Source organism: Charadrius vociferus, unplaced genomic scaffold (assembly GCF_000708025.1).
Source record: "Charadrius vociferus isolate BGI_N301 unplaced genomic scaffold, ASM70802v2 scaffold329, whole genome shotgun sequence".
NCBI lineage: Eukaryota > Metazoa > Chordata > Aves > Charadriiformes > Charadriidae > Charadrius > Charadrius vociferus.
Genome location: NW_009649982.1, coordinates 1,559,835 through 1,567,842, shown reverse-complemented (window position 1 = coordinate 1,567,842; position 8,008 = coordinate 1,559,835). Strand labels below are relative to the sequence as shown.

The 8,008-nt window shown below is 44.7% G+C and overlaps 1 protein-coding gene across 1 annotated transcript in view; it reads right to left on the bottom strand.

Moving 5' to 3' along the window:
- The window catches only part of TMEM45A (transmembrane protein 45A), a 26,967-nt gene extending 19,398 nt beyond the window's left edge, over positions 1–7,569 (bottom strand). The window contains exon 1 of the mRNA XM_009891627.1: positions 7,541–7,569. The gene's annotated coding sequence lies outside the window, so the exon portion shown is untranslated. The remainder of the gene's footprint in view (positions 1–7,540) is intronic.
- Between the last annotated feature and the right edge of the window lie 439 nt (positions 7,570–8,008).

Sequence of the window (8,008 nt, the reverse complement as noted above, 5' to 3'; positions counted from 1 at the left end):
GAGGCGGTTTCCTGGCCGGGGAGGACCCAGGGCAGAGCCAAATGAAAGGGGGTCGAGGCTTCCGCGGGATCCGGCGCTGCCCGGTGCCCGTCCCCCCCCGCCCCGGCTCCTGCCCCGCTTTCCAGGAAAAAGCAGGCGGGAGAGGGCAGGGCTGGCGGCGGGGCTCACGGCTCCCACTAGCCCGGGCAGGCTAGGCAAAGTCGAAAAAGTCGAGCGACTTCTTGCTGACACATAAACCTTCCTTTGATCGCTGCGTCTAACAGAGGCTTTTTTTTTTTTTCTTTTCCTATTTTTTTTTTCTTCCCTCCTGTGGTTTTCTCCAGGAAAATGAGCACCCGTGGCTGTAGTTCCTGTAATTTCGCAGGAATGTATGGCAGAGCCCTGAATCCAAAAGGAGAATGTCTAAAAATAATATTGAAAGGATGAAGCCGCTGTTTTATTTGCAAATGTCATGCTGTAGTAAATGGTGTTAGTGACATTACTGAATCATTCACGGTATAATGAAAAGCGTCTTATACCACCTCTGGTATACTATCCAGCAGGGAATACCAACAAAATCCTCAAATCTTATATATGGAAAAATCCCCCTTTGAGGTATTTGCCAGGAAGTTGTGATGATCAGGTTTTGAAGCTCTGTTTAAACTACACCGGGAGCCTCCCTGACCCTTTCTACCCGTCAGCATCAAGCTCTTGTGTTGCCAGCCTCTCCTGTGGCTGCTGGAATAGCTAAACCGAGGTGCACCTCTCGCCACCAGCTAGTCATAACTTGGGCTAAATACTGAGACCACCCCCAAGTGCCCTAATTTGAGATTTCTGCTTTTCAGGATCCAAAAGTGTTTTGCTTTGGAAAATTTGTGGGTGAAATTAACTCCACGTAAAGATTAAAAATTAGATCAACAGTGCTTTTCTGTTTGATGCTTTTCCACCTTTGGTTATCTTCTCAGAGAGCTCTGTCCATGCCTGTCTCTTTAGCATAAAGTGACACTTTTGCTACCAGCTAAACAGTACTCCAGCAAATACCCTTCAGCATCTGGCAAGCAGATGCCTTTGCAGGTTGGGTGATGTAATGAGTACAGGGAAAAAGGCAATTAATATTTTCCAGAAGGGCTACCTCTCTGTAAACAGTGTTTCAGAAATCCAGCCTCTGTGGCAGCTGCTCCTCTTTCCTGGTCTGAGTGACTTTTACAATTTTTTTTTAGGTGGCAGAATGCATCCCGCATAATGACATTAATTCCTACCTAATGGATATCCTTCTCTTGCAGAAGAGTTTTCAGTTAGACTGAGCTAAATCAGTCAGCTAAATCAGAAATTGATAACTGTAATTACCTCATCTATTTACTATTGGTTTGATGTGTTTGTCTTGGCAGCGGAGCAAAAATCTCTTCCTGGGATTCCTCTCTTCCATCCATACTTTAGATGACTTAAAAGTGATTCTAAGTAACGATTAGTGTCTCCAATGTCAAAAACTCCAATTAGCATCCCGGAAACTGTGCAGGGATTCTGCACTTCTGTGAGGACCATTGCAGTGTGCATTAAAGTAACCACAGAGGAGCGCGTGCATAGAATATTCTATAAAACTGTTAAGGACTACTGAAACAAAACATCCTTTGCAGTTTTTTAACAAAGGCCAACAACAGGCCAACAGCACCGCTACATTCAGTCAAGTTCAGACCCTCCTTCATTCTCATCTTATTATTTTTACCTTATTGCAAAGTTAGAAAATTAATTCACCATACATGTTCTAAAATTAGGATGCACACCTGACGCACAGGCAGGCAATTGAGCCCTCCTCTAGCTCGAGGAATAGACTATTCACTCATCTCTGAAAGGGCTACGTGTGCTTCCCAAACTCTGGTTGGTCAAGGGAGACAAGAATTTATACAACACTTGTCTTGCTTGCTGGGGCAATGTACTCTGCAAATTAATACAAACAAGGGCAAACACCTTAGAGAAAATTAAACATGTAAAAAGTAAGTAAAATAAGTCAAAAAGTCTTGTTCATATCATAGTGCGTTTCCTGCCTGTTCAGGATTGCTTTCTCCAATACAATTGTAAGAGCCAATTAAAATTACTAATAGATCCAGTTTAGCAGTTTGTAACTAATATATTGCATCCATTCCACTTTTTTCCTGCTTAAAATGTCCATCAGCAAAAGAACAATTGCCTTTAGATGTTTAACATTGTAGTGAGTGTTAGGTCTGTGACAGGAATGATTCTGGATGACCACTCAATGCTTGAATGGCATAAGTTTGATGTGATTAACGTTGCTTTTGCTGTGTGGTAGAATGACCGTGCTCTGTGGCAAAATGACCATATAATCATACCACGTATCCTCTCTGACATGGTAAATCCTACTCACTCAGTAAGAACTAGCTATCAAGGAATTGCAGGCAAAAACTGTGGTTTCTAAGATAGAAAAGCAAGATTCTCTTAACAATACAGCTCAGGTGCATCATTTATGTCCACCCATCTGAAACACTTACTGTTATATGTTTCCATATGCCCTTGTGTCCTGCTTTTTTTGCCTGGAAAAATTCCTTCATAATTGGGAATCCCTCCATTCTTGCTGCAGTCAAAGTAAATAGCATCCACAAAAATCACTAAGGAACGCACTTTAAATAAAACTCCTTTGGGCTTGAGTCCCTAAGAGGCTTGCAAAGGAGACCTTTTCAAGGCACTTGTTTGGTTGTTCACTGCTGATGTTGAGCATTGCACCTGAAGCAAGCCATAAAAACATTTCTTCATGGCTAAGTCTAAATGCTATGAGAAGAATTAGCAACTAGTGCCTAAACTGCTTTCACAGAAGGTACCTGAATGAAACATTAAAAGGCCAAATGTCTGTGGCTCCGAGTCCCACAGGTCTATTAAATTCCATTTAATACTGCGCCTCGTTCTTTACTTCATCAGAGTTGTCACAGGTATCAGGTACTTGCATCAACCGTATTTCCGTAGTTCACCATTTGCCCACAGTCACACATCCATGCCTTGATCCAAACACTCATCAGTACCTTAGAGACAAATCAGAGGTGTGCATGTTTTAGGATTACTGTAACATCTGCAGTTTGGCCAAGAAGGCGAGTGGTAGCCCTCGGAGGCATGTGAGCTAGTTTCAGCCTAGTCACTTGGGGTGACGGTACCTTCAGCAAACACTGGAAGCAGACACCACCATAACCTTGCTCTCCCCGTTGTTTCCATAGGGCTCTGGCAGCTGCACTCTGTGCCTTTGGCCTTTGCCGCTCTCACCTTGGCTGGCTGCATTCATGCCAACCCGCCTCCCGAGGAGGCCACCTGGCCTCCAGCATGGTTATAGAGTAGAGATGTGCAAGATCGTGGCCCTGCACGGTCAGGGGATGAAGCTGACCATGGATCTCCTGAGCCTAGTCCAGCCCAACAGGATACATTCCTGACATGTGCCTATGTAAAAAAAATGAAGTGACATGTCTATCTGCTCCCCTGGACACTTCAAGTCTAAGATATGCTGTTTGTAGGTATTTCCATAGCACCACATCTAATTTATAGCTGATGAAATGTAGTGTGTAAGTGGAGCTGGCACTGATAAAATAATTGATCTCCAGACAGAGTGCCCAGAAAATTAGACAAATAATTCTGGCCTTGCAAAGTTTATGCAACAGTTTAAAAAGGAGCAAATACATGCATTGGCTATGCCTTGAGGAAAAGCAAACATTGACATTCTGCCTTCAATACAACTTGTAGCGAGCAAAATAAATAAAAAGTGAATTTCAATACAAAGACCTATCTTATGACAGTCCAAATTTTGGAGCGCTGGTAGGGATATTTGCTCTCGGATGGATTTAGAAGGTCCGGGTTTACATCTGTAAAGTTTAAAAATGCCTGTAGGCCTAATTCTGCCATCAGTAAAAAATGTAGTTACATTATATAAGGCATTTTAAAAAACTATTTTTTATAATTATTAATTATGTTGGTTTTGAAATACTTTTCTTTTTTTACAAGTAGCCTGCATAAGAAACTTGCAAGAAATGTATTTTTTTCAAGTTGGTATTCTTGCTGTGCATTAATCAGTGATTTGTCAAGCTGACTCCTCGCATATAAAAATGTATCCTCCCCCACCCCCTGGAAGTCTTTCATCCAGAAGAACATGCAAAAACAATCACAGAGAAAAACAGGCGAAAGAGCTCAACTTACCCCTATCGGCATTAAGAGAGGAACAGCAATGACTGCAGGTGCAATACCTGAAACGACCTATAATTCATGGGTAATTGGCTATGTTGATTAGAGTCCTTTGAACTAATCTAGCAATTTGGCATGGGGAATCTAATGTAATAAAGCCAGAAGTGCCAAGCATATTAACAGTAAGAATTTTCTCCCTAGATTTCTCCATTTCTGTATAATGACAATTCAGAACAGAGAAATCTGGGAAAAGCAGAAGCACTAGGAGAAAGTAGTTTGCAGATCCCAAATGTTTTTCTCCTCGGTATCAGTACTTGAAATTAATATATGCCTTGTCACTAAAAGCTGTGCAGGTGAGAGCTTCTACAGTACAAACATGTATAAAAATGATGATCCCTGTCTCTACATTGCAGATCAAGAATCTTCGCATATTCTTTCCTCATCATGTATCAGCTGAATGAGGGCAAAGACAATTTTTAAGGCTGCAAATGCCACCACAGAAGTTTGAAATGTGGAATGACGTTTCTTTTTACTACACTTCACATTGTGAATCAAATTTTGAATTAGAACGTAAGAGATTATTCACACTGGGGAAAACGATGTGCACTAACCTGTCATTTTTCGGTGGAGGATGGTCAGCAACTGATCAGTCGAACAAGTCTCCAACAGTGTAACTTCCCAGTCGCGTCAGGCAGCAGAGGGCTCGTCTGGTGTACTCACTTGGGGTCAAATACTAAGCCAAGTTCTAGTTTATCAGTTGTTGCAGAAGCTGGGATGTGGAAATATAAAGCAGAGGGCTGTGGGAAAACAAGGTATAACCTGCCAGCTGAGGAAAGAAACGGTGGCTGCAACAGCTAGAAACTCTCCCTGCTTCCATCAGGTTCCTCGATCGTTTCTACATGAGTTACCTGCATGTCTGTGTTTGGCTGATGATTTCTTATTTTGGGGCGCCCAGTAGGAGACATCTGTGTCATAGATTTATCAAAGCACCAAGCACTCAGAGCAGCAAATGAAGTCTGCTGGAGCAGCTAGTTAAAATATACAGTGTTCTGAACAAATGTCAGGGCCAATGGAGTATGCAAAAAGCTGTAGCAAGTCATAATAAAAAGTTCCCAGCTCCCTGGAAATAGTATCTCCTCACCTTTAGTGCACACCGTGATGATAATCATCTTAGCAAATCATTCAGAGGCTGCAGGAAAGCTACCCCAGAAAACCTCACAAAGCAGCTGGCAGCTCCGAATTCAGCGCGCTGCCTGGGTTGTACGGTGATAAATGGGGCTCGGAGTCACACGCTTAGTCCAGGAAATGTAGAGACCGGCTTCATTCCCAGACGCTGTCCTGCTTTTACACTAAATGAGGCGCTAGTCCCATGGGAAAAATGGTATGCAGTCAAACGACTAAATCATGTCACATAATACACATGGCGTGGGGGAAGGGGAGAGGGGGCTGAACTACACTTCCGAAGGTCTGGATTTGCCCAGCTTTGGAGAGTTTAACTTCATAAACCTAATGGTGTTCTTTCTACTTTTTTTTTTTTTTTATGATGCAACTTTGCCTTCCTCATTGTTTTGTTAATTTTTGTTCTCCCTGTCTCTCTCTGACTCACTTGCTGCATTCAGCACGTACCTCGGGTGAGTCAGGAGAGAGGGCTAAGCCAGGGGAGGATATCAGGGTGAACAACCCTCTGGACGGAGACACGAGGCAGAAAGAACAGGACGGGAAAATTGGCCAGTTGAACAGTGACACGAAAAGCACCAGCTGTAGCCCAGCCTGGGGAGAAAAAGGGAAAAACTCCTTTCAGGGGAAGAGGGAACACGAAAGCAGGAGTACGGCTGTGGGAGGTGAGCGTGGAGGGACAGGGAGGTCGGAAAGGCAATGTCACTGCACGGGCATTGCCTCCTGCAACACTTTTCCCTCGGCTCTGCAGCGGCACGGCAGGTAATGTCCTCCTCCTCACCATACAGAGCAGGGGCTCACGGCTCTTGTGGTGCTGGTCTTCATCCCATGGGACACCAGGGCCAGAAAAGCTCTGGTGCAAAAAAGCTCCCCTGATACACATATTTATCACACACATGAAAGAGAAAGAGCACTAACAAGAAAGGAGCCCATCCAAGCGTCACAAAAGTCTCTTGTGTCCAGGTGCATTACCCCCGGGAGACAAACACCTTCTCCTCAGTCACTGTCCTCCCAACCAGCTCCTCACAGACATGGACACCTGTCCCGCCTCACTGGGAACTGGATCCTTCGGTCTCCTGCCTGGCTGTCGCTTAGCAAATCTTTGCCCTCTCAAAGCACCTAAATTTACAGCACCCCCACCTCAGGTCCTTGGCATCAACCCAAACCATTTCTCCTGACACCGTCCCATGCAACCTGCTGTAGGTGACCCTGCTCTGGCAGCGGGGTTGGACTAGATGATCTCCAGAGGTCCCTTCCAACCCTAACCATTCTGTGATTCTGTGATTCTCACAAACCAGATTGCTCCCAAAGGTGGCTCTGGGCTTTCTATCATACTCCTCACCCCTGGCCCCGCTGACCCTGCGCCCCGCTGCCCCTGCTCCCAGCCCAGTGGCCCAGCCACAGCTGCGGCGGTGCCTCAGCGTTAACTCGCTCGGCACTTCTTTCCCTTTGCTTCAATCCCGAAGCAAGGCAGGCAGGCCCACTTTCCACAGCGCTGCCTCTGCTCTGGTCCTGCCTCTCTGCCAGGTTTCCCACAGCATCAAAATTTCCATCATCCCAGGAGTTAGTATATATTGGCACAGGCGCCTTATAAACACAGGCATGCTTGAATGTGAGCTTGAACTTGGGGGGCGATGTTGGATGTAACAGGATCACAGGCAAGTCAGCTAAGCAGCTTTGTAGGAAAAGGCCGTGGTGGGGAAGCAGGGGAGTGACGGAGAGAAGGCTGTTTCTGAGCAAGAAAGCTGAGGGGAAAGCAGAGAAACCCAGGGACAGCTCGAAAAATAATAGTTTGTGGCCAGGCGGGGAGAGTGGTAGACAGAAACCCGCAGGATGGCACACTTCTGGGAGATGCAGAGGTACAAATGTCTCATTGTCAGCTCGGGTGCATGTGTGTATATATATATATAAAATAGACATGTTATTTGGTCCTTGGTGAACAGGCACAATAAAAATGAAAAGACCAAGTAATTTAGTAAGCCAGTGATTGCTGTACAAGAGAAAGAGGGTGATTTCTGATCCTGGGTCTCCTGCCTGAACATCCTCTTTCAATGAAAACAAAAGGAAGAAAAAAAAAAATCTACTATCAGCTTTGTCATGACTTTCCTATGACTTACTTTGATTGTTTTAAGAAATTCAGTTGTTTTACCTCCTTTTTGTTTCCGAGCAAACGTGTTTCTTTATTTGACAGAACATAGGAACTGATCCTGCCAACATGTCCATTTGTGCTTCATTTCACAACCATGAGTAATCGCCCTGCTATTAGCATACTTGTATGCATTTGAAGAATGAAGTTCAGTATGGCTTTATGTCTCCAGATTTCTTCTGAAATAATAGTGAGAGGCCGAGGACCGTAATTCACATTAACTGCGCAAACAAGCTGAGTGGTTTAAGACTCTCCACTGCTTCCCAGCCGCTTACTTCTGTCCCGCTGCCAGACATACCCTCAGAGCAAAGCTGACCGACGGGAGTGCATCTCTGCCCTTTGCCATCACAGTTCGCAGCCCAGCAAAGTGACACAAACCTCCTGACGTCGGTCGGACTCTGAGCTGGACTAGCTGAAACGTGGGTGGATGTGCCTCGGCTCACTTCACTACAGGCTGTTGTAGAGTAGAGGTTGCGTTGGATGAACAGAGATGTTTTGAAATGTATTTTAAATCATAGCTTATTTTCAGCTATGTTG